Below are 13,338 nucleotides of genomic sequence, written 5' to 3' on the forward strand. Positions count from 1 at the left end.
ACTTATCACATTCTAAAAAATGTCCCATCAGCATTTAAGTACAAGTTACTTATGTGTTCATGTGAATGCTGGGAAATGGTTTGTTCCAGCCTGAAAAATTGCCATCCACCCGATCATTCAGTAATCTTTTTTCCAATAATAATTTTCCAAAAATATTTTGCAATCTCAAAAGTCTGTCAAAAGGGTGTGAAGAAGATGTAGTACTGTTATTTGTCTGTTCAGGTGCCTATTAATCTGCCTAAGAACAGAAGGGAAGGAGAATCAGATAAAAAGCGGTGTAAGGAGGAAACACGTAAGAACTTCTTTGAGAACAGAGGATGGAGTTTCATTCTTATCAGTGCTCAGTGTTTACAATTAAGGCGAGCTCATTAGCATTTTGGCTGCGGCTCTCCTTCTAAATGAGATTTAAAGATGTAAGGACACCTTTGATAATCGCATTCAGAATGCTAGCAAGGAAGCAGACTATATGATAAATAAGTTATTCAATAAATACGGTATGGTATTACAGATTAGACAAAGCAGTCACCAGCATTTGCTGTCTGTTCTACCGATGAGCTTAATGGGGAGCTGGCTGACGGGACCGCGTTAGGCACTGTAGCTTTATTATCTTTGAATTTTTTCTGTTTCAACAGGCAGCTTATACTGGGAAAATAAGCTGTAAACCAGCAGCTTAATCAGCAGATCTGCTTTGTCTGCGTGTACGCAGTCGTATCTCCCAGTAGCTTAGTGACTTAGTAACTTAGAAAAATAAAACTCTTGCTTTTTGCACCTTTCAGTCCCGCAGAGACGCCCAGCCTTTGGAGCTGTGAGTCAGAACTTACTCTTCACCTGCGTCGGCACCAGAAACGTTTAGTAAGTGGTGATTGTAAAAGCCTCCGCAGCCCCGTACGCAGCATCCCATGGTGGCAGCGGAAAGGCCGAGCACCTCCTCTGGCTGCAGCGGCTCTGCTGGTGTCGACCCCGCCGCCCCCCCATCACCCCGGTCACGGCCCATGTTGGAGCCCAAGGACGAAAGCACCAGCCCTACCTCGCCCTTCCCAGCTGCGGTTTGCACAGAGATGGCTAGGGAAAGGAAACCCATTTTTCTTCTGTGTGAAGCGGAGAACAGTCCAAAGTGGAAAGAAGTGATGGAAAATGGACTCAAGGTCCACCTCGGTGGTTCACAGGCTCAGTTTTCTTAACAGAAGTGTACTTTAACATTGCATCTAAAAACACTGGTTTTTCATTGATGCCCTACATGTGGGAAATCACATGAAGTTTTTAACTGGGAGTTGTGTTCCTCTGAGCTGTGACTTACTCTCTTCTGAGTCACTGTTTGTGAATCCCTGCTCTGACAGTGAGAAGGTACTAGATGGGCACGTTCCAGGTACCCAGTTAGGGCCCAGCCAGCGCGTGGTGACGTCTCCCACGGCATTTTTATTCCAACGCTGCTCATTCCATTTGCTAAGCACAATCCTATGCGCTGACCATGTTAATGTTTTAGGAAGGCAATAATGCTAGATCAGACCCATCGTACTCCCAGTTGTTCACACAAAGGCAGGCGATCTATTCTGTCTTTGGAAGTCCAAGGGTGGACCTTCTGCAGAGTCAGTCTGGCAGAGTCTCCGTAAGAAGCTAGCCACAAAGGATGAGAGTGAGTGTTAGTTGTCCCAGAAGCCTTTCCCTCATTCAGGACCGGAGGAGAGGAGGCTGAAATTCTTCCCAGGACAGCAGGGCAGTCAGAGCAATAGTCCAGAGCGCTTTTCATGCATCCGGCACAGATTCAAAAGATGCTGCTGCTAAGGAAGAATAACCCAATGCTCTTTCTTCCCCCTTCAGGGTTTACTTTGAAGCAACTGACCTAATATAAAAAATTATTCTTGGATAGTGAACATTTAATAAAACAAAGCAAGCAAGCAGATTTCAAGGATCCTGATTTCCTATCACAGAAGTGCTGGATTACTCTGCAGCTACTTGGAATAATACCTGTGATAGTCTAGCATTTAGCAGGAGGTACAACCACAGAAAATGTCTCAAACACAGAAAGAGAAAAAATTCCTGGCATACGCAAATTCTGTGAGAGGTGAACTATGTCCAGTCACTGTTACATGTTGCAAGAAGTTGTAACACAGGCAAGAGACATGTCTACATAACAGAGATCTGTGCTACAAGCTCCCTTATAGATCTCCCCCACAAAAGAGATACTTGCTGTGCAAGTGTCGACCCCATTCATCTTTAAGACTCAGGCTCTAGTACAGTAAACCAAGTGCACCTAAGTCACAACTAAAATAAAAATAATTAAAGGGAAGTAAAAGAAATGGTCATTCATCTGCAAAGCTATCAGAGCAGCTCAAGATACATATTCACTAACAATAATATCCACATGATGAGGTTTGTTCTTTTAGTAGACAGAGCTTCAAAAGACAGCATGCATGAGCAAGACTCTCGGCTAACATCAGGAGAGAAACTGTCTCTCTTGCAGTTTAATTTAATTTTCAATGTTCCATCAATCCAAAGAATGCACAGCTAAACACTTACTGCGCATTCGAGATGTTGGGACTCTAGAAAACAGCTACATGGCTCTTTACTGAAGAGAACTGGTATTGTTTCCATCATTTGGAAACAACATTGTCTATATTAACTTGTTCGGAAACCTTGAACAAATCTAGTTGTCCACATTTGGGAACAGCATTAGTGTAAATTAGCCTTCCCTCTTCTGGATATGTAAAACACAAAGCCCTGATAATTAAAGAGAGAGACCAGTGCTGATTTCAATATGCATTACAGCCAGAACAGTTATTTGGTTAAGGACTTATCCCTACTTAGCTGAAGAACACCTTCTTTTTTTGTGCAATTACCTGGAAAAATTTAAGCCCTTACTTTCTCTATTGTCTGAAAAGTATTCTGCATGTAAACATTTTAGCAGTTTTGACACTACTTTGACAGCAGGAAGAAAACACCTAATTTAATGTATAAAGAACCTGGATCCTATCACAAGGTTCTGTATTACAATACTATGCATTTCATCTCACATAAATGATATGCAAGAAATTAATGGAGTTACAGTAGTTAACATACTTCCAGAGCTGAGTAACGAATAGTCATAAAGAGGCAACATTCAACAGAGCCAATGCCAGGAAAGGGAGGGGAAAATAAAATGTGAAGTGAAGGAGTCAAAAAGAGAAAAACTACAGGAAAGGCTTTCAGACATAAAAAGAAAAAGAAATATTTCAATACAAGAAAGACAGTTTTTATAAGGGAATAATATGGCCAACAATTTTAGAGAGATGTGTTTGAAAGGAAAAAGGAACCCTGCTTTGGTCTCATAATAATTGAGCAGCCCCTTCACCATAGAACCAGTTTATTCTCATTACAACCATGCCTCAAATGTTTTTGTCAGTACAAATGCATCCTTGGGACACAAGTTAGTGGGGTTATTTTGTTCATATCCTCCGTGATAGTTATGCTTTCCATTAGAGTCACATATTACAATTGTTTTTATTCTTCCTGGAGTATCTTATTTTAACTTCCTATCTAGTTGACGTTTTGCTACTAACATATACCAGTGCCCATTCTCAACATTTACCGAAGCGTAAGGGACTGCTCATCCAGAGCCTGCAGTACTGGCACAGGGGGACCTGTGGGGGGTCGGAGCGGTGGGAGCTCTGCACAGCCCCATGGCAAGATGGTAAGTGCTTCCTACCCTCTCCCAGGGGAGGCACGACGACAGGCAAAAAGGCACAGACTAAAACATGGCACATGTGAAAAAACAGCACCAGCAGTAGCCTGAATTTGATTTCAGCCAGAATGCTAAAAATATGAATCATATCACGTGCTTTGACAACTAAAGCCCAGACACATTTTTAAAAGTTTTCTTATCATAGCTGCTCTAAACTTTTATTCTTTGTCTCAAATGTTTAAGAAATGTCCATTAAAAAAACCCAACCCCAAAACAAAGATCTGCTGCTGCTTTAGGGTAAGAAATTTTTAATCACAAAAGAAACCCAATATTATTCCCCTCTTGCTAACCTTTCCTTACTCTTTTTATAGTCTCTCCCCTTACCTCACTCCCACCCCACACCCCCTCTCCTCCCTGCTCCTGTTCACTCTCAACCAATCTTATATTCCACATCCTCCCGTTGCCTCCCACTTTAGACACATATTCATGAATGAAAATAACATCTTCCCAACAAACAAGTAACGGGGAAAAGGAAGAGGAGAAGTAGTGAAGGGAAATGTGAGAGCTTTTAAATAAATAATAATATTTACACTCTTATGTAAACCTTAATTTACCAATCTCAAAATGCTTCAGGAAAGTAGGCATTGTTGACTCCTTTATTATTCACAGACAGTTCAAAGATTTTTTTTTTAAGAAATCCTTTGTTTTCTTCCTACACAATTTGTTAACCCTTGGCTGACACTGGACATGGTGTTGCCAGTAGCAGGATGAGCAAGTATAATTACCAGCAGCCAGCCGAGCATGTTTACACTGAAGTGAAGACTCATCTCACATTTCCAACCTGTCCACTTCTTCTGCACCTGCGTTGTACAGCCTGCTGGCCTCCACGCGCTGCCTGCAGAGCAGCTCAGCTGCTCAGGTACAACAGCCATGCTAATTTGTCTTCTACCCAAATGACTTCTGCCTAAAAGACAGATTTAGGAGTGACTTAAAATGAAGATTTTTGCCAAAATAAACAAACTCACACAAACACGCTACTCTTTCAAAGGCCATATATGTACTAATTCTGTACAGAATTGTACATTCCAAATAAAGCATTAAACACCTCAAACTCTAGTTTAAAAATTACAAATTATTTCATCAATGACACTGTTTGTTACTTATTGTTGTGAAATGCTTGGCAGTATCTCCTTTCTGAGCCTTCCTCCCTGAAACAGCTTTTGGACAACTTAAAGGTGAGTTACGTAAGGCAATCTGTTGCCCTAAGGTGAGAGAATAAATCCCTTTTCTTTGAACTTACTTTCCATACAACTAATTATGCAACATGCTAATTCTGTACAGATCTTTAAACTAGATCTGCAAAATTAACAGCAAAATCAAACCATCTAGTATTTAATAAATTTCAAATACAGTAACTTTCCTTAATGAGCAATTACCCATGATTATCATCTAATGTGAAGGTCCTTGAATGTGTCCAGAGGAGGGCAACAAAGCTGATGAAGGGCTGGATGGCATGTCCTGTGAGGAGTGGCTAAGGACTCTGGGTTTGTCTAGTTTGGAGAAAAGGAGGCTGAGGGGCGACCTCGTTGCTCTCTACAGCTTCCTCAGGAGGGGAAGTGGAGAGGGAGGTGCTGAGCTCTTCGCCCTGGTATTCAGTGATAGGACATGTGGGAATGGTTCAAAGCTGCACCAGGGGAGGTTCAGACTGGACATAGGGAAGCATTTCTTTAGCAAAACATTGGTCAAACACTGGAAGAGGCTTCCTAGAGAGGTGGTCAATGCCCCAAGCCTGTCAGTGTTTGAGAGGCATTTGGACAGTGCCCTTAATAACATGTTTTAACTTTTGGTCAGCCTTGAGTTGGTCAGGCAGTTGGACTAGATGATCGTTGTGGGTCCCTTCCAACTGAACTATTCTATTCTATTCTATTAATTTCTGCCAGAATAATCAGTAAAGTATCTCAAGTCAAGCTGGGTGCGAGGACGGCCCTTTCTGGAGTGAGCACTACAGTAATTTTCTTACTGCATTATGCAAACTAGTTTTGCTGCATAATTGTAAGATCTTGCAATTAGGAGACCTGTCTGTGCCACACATCGGAAAAATTTTCTCCCTCTGTCACAGCAACTTCTCCCAGTGACGCCTGTGCCACATCGTAAACTTTTTTGATCCAATCCTACCGTCACCTATAAAAATTGGATGGTTTGGGAGGATTTTATTCTTGGAAACATGACAATGTACATGGTGCAGGAACCATTCCCGCTCTCCTTGCAGTATAAATTGGATGCTGGGCCTCAGTCTTAAGTTACACATGGAAAAATATAATGCTTTTTTTCTTTAACATAATTCTATTCCTGTGGACTTTCTATAGACTTCAGGTGCCCATCTTTAAGATGCATGTAATGAGTGACTTCACTAGAATAAGAAAACAGCCTCCATCTGTTAACAGCATAGCTTCTTGTAAACTATGGAAAATTAGAATCTACCACAGACACATAATTACAGTTCCTATTGCCTTAGAAGAAATTACATGTACGTATGTAAGACATCATATGGACCAAGGCACACAGGCAGTAGTTGCTTTTTAATTGTTTACAGTTCATCCTTTTACACAAATATTTTTGGCTTTATAAGGGGTAATTAAGGGAGTAATGAGACCAATATTTGCTTTTGCAAAGGAAGACTGTAATAAACACAACACAAACCTGAAGAGGAATCCAAGACAGAAAACATTTCCTCGCAGCCCTCAGCCTTAGCGGATATGCAGGGTCTTCCCTGCTTCTTTCCCTTAAAACCCAGAAACCGACATGAGTGGTTTTACTGTAGTTGTGTCTCTTTACAAGGAAAATGCATAAGAGCCTTTCATATGGAGCACACAAAGCAGAACTCAAAGGTATTGAATAAATCTTTGAACCTTTGGGCTCAGAACAATGCTTCAAGCAGTGAGGCAGGGAAAAGTAACCAAGGTACTCAAAAATCAAATCAGAGCAAAATATTCTGTCCTGTTCTTAAGCTGAATTCATGGAACAGGAATTTGAACATTTCTTGGAAATACAGGGGGATACTTCAAGGATACCTGACTCCATCATTAACTTTTTTTCCTAAAGCGAACAGATCCAAACTTTGGCTGATCGCTCAAGTGCAAAGAGGTAATACTACAGCAGAGACCATCTTCTTGCTGTAAAAGGTGGATGTTGTTTACTATTAAAATGATTATGAACAATTCCTCTGCATAGGAAAATATAATTTTACCTCTCTAAAAAAGGTTGATTGATAAACCTCTGGACATATAGTTTGGCTGTTCTCTAAGGCCTCTTCAGACTTAAACCCAAATATTATGTTTACTGATGAGCATAAATTTCCTGGCATAATATGACCTAATTAAGCTGTTGCTTTTGAGTCTGGCTAAGTACCTCTGTCACTCTGTGGGAACATAGTCTTGATAATCAGTCAATGCTCTTCCCTTAAAATTGTTGCAGTATCAATAAAAATGACAATACCGCAAGCCTAGGACTTCCGTTACTTTAAAATTAAGTGTTTATTTTTTTAAGTAACAAGCATAAATTAGTGCAGCAAGAAGAAGACAAGAATTGCTTCTTAATTGTACTGGAAGGACTTTTTTTTAAAACCTGAAGGTAACAAGTGTCATTTTGCATATATTAAGATTTAAAGAGGTGTCTCTGTTACAGCTGATGTGTAACTCAAGACTTACAGAGTTGTAAAACTGTAACTTTATGCTAATTTCAATAAATTATGTATAGCCCATTTACAAATACGTTACGTGCTGTCCTTGATCCCCACACCCTGCTTGGATTGGTCTGCTATTCATTTATTGGCTTCGTCTCCACAGGCCTCATAAACTGTTACTGGTTACAGGAAATAAGATTTGACTTATCAGCCTTCTCCCCTGTTAGTCACAGCAAGGGTTTTCACACACCATATACCACAGAGCACTTTGTTTCATTATTATGTGAGTTTGAATAAAGTCCATAGAGCTTCTTTATTTGAAAAATATTATTGAATAAAAGAGGATGAAATATAGAGCTTGTGATATTCAGAGATATCCAAACCAGACATTTCAGAACATTTATTATATTTGACTTTTCCACACGCTGAAGCCCTTGATTAGATTTGTTTCATGCTTGCGGTTATTCTTTTCACTCAAACTTAGCATCAGGAATAACGACCAGGACTTTTTTCAGCCCAGGCGCATCAAGGACAACAGGGCACTCTGCGCCGGGGAGGAAAGCCTGTCCAAGGCGCTCGCTGGGAGCTGCAGCCCGCCAGGACGAACGGTGCTGGGGATGCGGGTAGGAAGGAGCTGCCCGCCTGTGCTCCCTGCCCCAGGCTGCGGCCCCAGACATGCCCCTGCTCCTGCGAGGATGCTTCACGCACACTCTGACGGCTACACCGAGGTCTGGGGGCAATCGAGCATCAGTTTCTAGATGTGGCACCTTGGGAAACACATGGCTATTTCTCATGAACAAATAAGTAGAGTGAGGAAGCACAAGCCCTGGAAAATGGGAACACAGCAAACTGTCAAGGTTTCCAGTGGAGTTTACAGTCTGACTGCACACACCAAACAAGTGCACAAGACTCGATCCAGCTCCCTCCCTTTTTACTCATAGAAGTAGTCCACATAAATGCTGTTACCAGTTGCAGTGTCTTTCATGTCTGTGATACATCATGCACTTACCTGCAAAGATGAAGCACTCTTACGTAGCAGGATATTACAGAGACGAAGACAGCAAACCGTCCCAGCAAAAAGTAGCATGAGGAAGGAGCAATAGGTCATACAACCCATTTATTTGTAATACCAAGCATGTCACTGTGTATGTTTTACTGACTTACTGATATTTCCTCTGGAAAGTCACTGCTGCTTGCTGTTCTTAGTCCCACCACTTTCCGAAAGGTGTAGTATTTACTGTGTGGCAGATGCAACTACTGGTCTTGCACTTTGAAGATTAAAGCAGACCATAAATGGTATTAATGCAAAGCCAGCACAATCTGTTCAGGAGGCATATAGAACAGTTTCCAACACCTTTGGTGTATTCTGTAAACAAAATACATAAGGCTAATTATGTCTGATAATAGTATAATAATAACATCTGAGGTTTGTGTAGCGCATTTCACATTAAAGGGAATTAGTCTGGTACAGCACATTGAAGATGTAAGATTAAGAGAAATATAAATGGTTAAGAGCAATTGCTGGTGAAGAACAAGCTAGTGGTGCCCCGGATAGATACCGTACCATACATGAAATACTAACAGGTCTCTATTCTGCCATCTTAGTTTTAAACTTTCCTGACTGAAGGTGGTCCTGAGCTTAAAATTGTTCTTTGGAGGGGACAACATGGAAATGCCCATTTTGAACAACCATTTCTGACAACTTTCTCTACTTGAAAGTGCTTTCTTAAAAGAAGTGGTTTAGTGGCAGTTTTACCCATGCCAGTAAGCACAGGAACATTGGGGTGGCCAATTTGAGAAAGCTGAAAAACTTTCTGCCGAGTTGTTCAAAAGGTGCCACCTTTCAGTCAGGCGACAGCCTCACATCGCCTCTACCCATGGGGCCGTTCCCTCTGACTCCCCGCGGCCTCTCGGTCACCGGTCAGGCTGCCCGCAGCACCCCAGCTCACGCTGCCGCCGTGTAAAACAATATCTGGGCTTACGCAAGCTGTAAGGAAATGGCGGAAACCTTCCTGCCCTAGCCACAGCCCTTGCTGGGACGCTCGGCTTTGACCTGGGCCCCCAGACCACCGTCAGTGCCGAGCACCCCCCCACCAAAGACCTTCCTCCTCCTCCGCCCAGGCAGGCGGCCATGCCGCACCAGGTCCCAGGGCAGCCTGACCGCAGCAGCCCGCAGCTCTCCCGTGCTGGCAGAAGGGGTGAATTCGCTGCAGACGGGAGCAGTTGCAGGGCTCACACCGCTTCAGGTGCAGCGGGCGGCTGCTGCTCCGTGGGGTGCAGGAGCAACCCAGCGCGTTGGGGCTGCTCGCCCCACACAGCTGTCCCGGCGTAACACGCCAGCGCCTGCAAAGGTGGACCGACCATCCTCTGGGAGCATGCCGGGGGTTCACAGCTCGGTGATGAGGAAGAGCTGGCAGGGCCGGGGAATGGCACAGCGGTGCCACTAAGCATCTGACAGCTTGGTTGTGGTTTGCAAGGACAGGCATGCACGGAGGGAGGGAAAGGGGGACGAGGGCTAAGGTGTTCTCTGCACAGCCGCAGTTGTTAATGTGTCATCTGGTCCTCGCTCTCGGCCAGCAGCAAATCCAGCTGTGCTGTAATTTGTTGCCATGCAGAAACGTTCACCAGCTCTAATGGACAGGGTGAGACGTGCGGATCTCATCCTCCGCAAAGACTTTACAACCGGCCAGAAGGAAAGAAAGTTCACAGACCTGGAGGTTCAGGGCGTAACTTGCTGATGCTTTGTCTAGTTTGTAGATCCCAGCAATACAGTGTAACTGTTCGCAGATAAGAAAATGCATAGTTTTTTGTGGGCTTTGGATTGCAGGGATTGCAAGAAATGTTTGCAAGATACAGCTCCACCTTTTCTTTATTTTTTCTGTTCTGAGTTAGGACAATCTGGATGCTAAGGCCATTTCTGCCACAGTATTAAAGCTGGCAGGTGGAACAAGCCTCACTAAAGGAATTTTAGCCTTGGCTTGAGATTCAAGAAGTTAAAACGTGGCATTAGAGCTACAATGGAGTTTCTAGTGTTGGAAGCTGACTCCTTTAGTGCTACAGAAGAGCAGGGAGCCAGAATTGGCTAGATAAGCTACTCTCCCTAGACTTACTTTTCCAGCTAATGCATACAACAGTTGACTGCTAATACTCTTGCCATCCACCCATTTTGTATTTTATGTATGTTTAGACTGATTTCTAGTATTGCAGCCCTCATGTTTTTTTGGTATGATGCTCTGAACCTTGTCAATACATATTGACTGTATACATGTCAGATGATAGCTCTTCAGCAACATCACACTTCTCACACTAATACTTCTCCAGATTTAGATATTACTTCCTTTCTGAGAATATACTCTCAGTTTCACAGGAACACTGATAAAGAATTCAGCAGGCCTAGAAAATAAATGTTTTTATTAAAAAAATTTGTGGGTTAGCACAACCTACCTGCACTTGACTTTATGTTTTATTTGCCTCCATATGTTAATTCTTGCCTTAAAAATTCTTCTGAGGCCTTGCACACTACAACATACCTGTATCGGACTGATCACCGTTTTCTCCCTTCTTACATGGATAACATGCTACGCTTGCTATTTTCAGTCCTGTTGTCTCCCCCTTGGACTGGCAGACATTTAAGCCATCTGACTCACAATTCCCTCAGCCCATTAATTCAGAATTTTGGCTCACAGGTAACCAGCCTCCTCAGCGCACTGCAGCTCTTGCTGTCGTTTCAGGTATGGTCCATACATTCTCACACCTCTGACCCTAATCGCTGCCCCGTGCTTTCCCCCAGGAAGAGTAGTCTTTTTTGCCCTCAAAGATGCACCGCTAACCTGGTGATCAACAGGAGACACAGATACCCACATAGCCAAATTTCTTTTAGTGGTAAAGAAAGGAAGAGACCATCTGAGCAATGTTCAACAAATCCACTTAACTAAAGCCCGTCATGGAGTAGATCCTCCCTGTGCTAGAGGTATAAGCAAAGACAAATTATCTGCTATTTAAAGACAAAACACACACCTATCATTTCCACAGCCAGAGAAGGGTTGTATGGAGGATTCATTCTGTTTTACACTCACGAGCCTTTTGAGGCTCCAGGCTTTTGAACACAGTATCACTTTTAAAAAACCCTTTCTTAAATTCTCTTTCTTTAGGTAGATCTCGGAGGTAAGAACGGCCTTATAGAGTGTGTCATCACGTCAGCTGCTGTTACATCAAATAATAGCACGTAAGAGCACACTGTATCTAGGATTACACGTGCAGCATGGGAACTCACTGGAAACCCTTATTCACCAAATGCAGTTGCATACAAAGCAGTGTGTCAAAAACGCCTGAGAAACAAAATGGGGGACGCTTTCAGTCATTACAGTAAATAATACTTTCCTACCTGACAGCAGAGAAATTTTATTTAGTGTGTCATGCAGAACAGCTGGCATAGCCTTCATCCGGTGCCAAGTCACACAGCTCATGCCTCTGAAAGGTGCCTGCTCCGTTCAGGACTACTGCTCACTGCCAAAGACACAAGCAAACAGAGCCAGCTCAGGATGGCTGCTAAACTTGCAGTGGCAGGTCTCCTATGCCCACCCTGAGGTGCAAAGGCCAGGACAGAGGAAGTCTTTGAGGAGAAGGAAACCACTCCGTAGCCCTTGAATACAAAACCAGAAGCTGGAAGAACTCACGGGAAAGTCCTCCCACCTTTCCTGGGAACTTGTTCAGGCTTGCTGGCACAACTTGAGCCTTGCCCAATACAGAAATCACTGGGTAGGAGGACCAGCATGGCAGAACTCAGGGACCCTGGAGAATAAGGAAGCCACTGTACCACACTGCACCTTTAAGCCCTTTCAATTAACTTTGGTTTTCTTACATTTGATTCAAACCAGCTTGTATAATTTATTACTTAGACTTTGCAGAAGGCCAGCACAGTAAACACAGGCTTGTATTCAACAATAGTGTACATAAAGGTAATCAGGAACTTGGAACAGAAATTAGATATGTCAAGCCACTCATTGCAGCTTGATGGAACAACATAATACTCCAGTGTCTCGCTGGCCATATATTCAGGGGTTTGTCATTTGAGCGCTTCAAGAGAAATGGGAGCAGATCACTCAAGCTGCTTTTCTGAAGCATTGCCTAAAACCCCAAGGAGTCAGGAAAGGTGGTTAGAGTTGGAGGTAGGTGTTTGGGACCTTCCACTTCTTAGGGAAGGCTGATTTGTCAAAACCCTTTGTGATTCATACATTTTATAATGATAAAACTTCTGAAGGAAAGGTTTCTTGGACTGGGAATTGGACTGTTGTTCAAAAAAGAGGAAAGGTTTGTGGGATGTGAGCCCAGAAAGTTTAGTTCATGAGTAACTCCCAGTAAGGCTTGACTGTACATCCTCTTCTAACCACAGCTATTCCACGCAAACACCTGTGGACAGGGTCATTTGAATAGCAATTGCTGGGATCAAGAGCTACTTGAGCTCATTTTCACTTGAAAAGATTAGGAGTTGTTAACCTGAGCAACCCAGCAGCAGAGCTGGCTTTGGAGCAGAGGTGGCCATCTGGCAGGGGCCTGAAGATACACCTCGTTTAGCTAATGCAGTTGCCCTTCATACAATGAGAAGTGACCAAAATTTTCAATAGCAATCAGCATATCAAAATTTGTATGTTTAACACCAAGTACCGATTGTCTGGTGAGTAAGACTACAAAGGAAACATGATAAGATTAGAAACGTATGTCTTATATTCACTTAGTGGTCAGAAAACAGAGAATTGAGGGCTCATATGTGAAAAAAATTTTGCATCCTAATAATAGCAAGTGACAGCAAAGCTCAGGAAATTAAAAAAAAATCATTTATAGGCAAACGAAACATAAAGGTCATAACAAATGAAAGTTTAAAAGTTAGAAGTTCAAAGAAGGGAAGGAGAAGAGAAAAAAGATAATGGGTGTAGACTATAATTACAGCACCACGTGAAGAATGTAGTTAAACACAAAGCTTAACATGCTTTTAAAAACC

At 42.7% G+C, this 13,338-nt stretch overlaps 1 long non-coding RNA gene across 1 annotated transcript; it reads right to left on the reverse strand.

Annotated features, from left to right (window-relative positions):
- Positions 1 to 8,440: 8,440 nt before the first annotated feature.
- Positions 8,441 to 12,904, reverse strand: LOC128138803 (uncharacterized). The gene is made up of 2 exons (XR_008234157.1): positions 11,725 to 12,904; positions 8,441 to 10,117 (listed from the first exon to the last, which is right to left on the reverse strand). It is a non-coding gene; the product is annotated as an uncharacterized LOC128138803 (long non-coding RNA).
- Between the last annotated feature and the right edge of the window lie 434 nt (positions 12,905 to 13,338).

This window comes from Harpia harpyja, chromosome 2 (genome assembly GCF_026419915.1).
Source record: "Harpia harpyja isolate bHarHar1 chromosome 2, bHarHar1 primary haplotype, whole genome shotgun sequence".
Classification (NCBI taxonomy): domain Eukaryota; kingdom Metazoa; phylum Chordata; class Aves; order Accipitriformes; family Accipitridae; genus Harpia; species Harpia harpyja.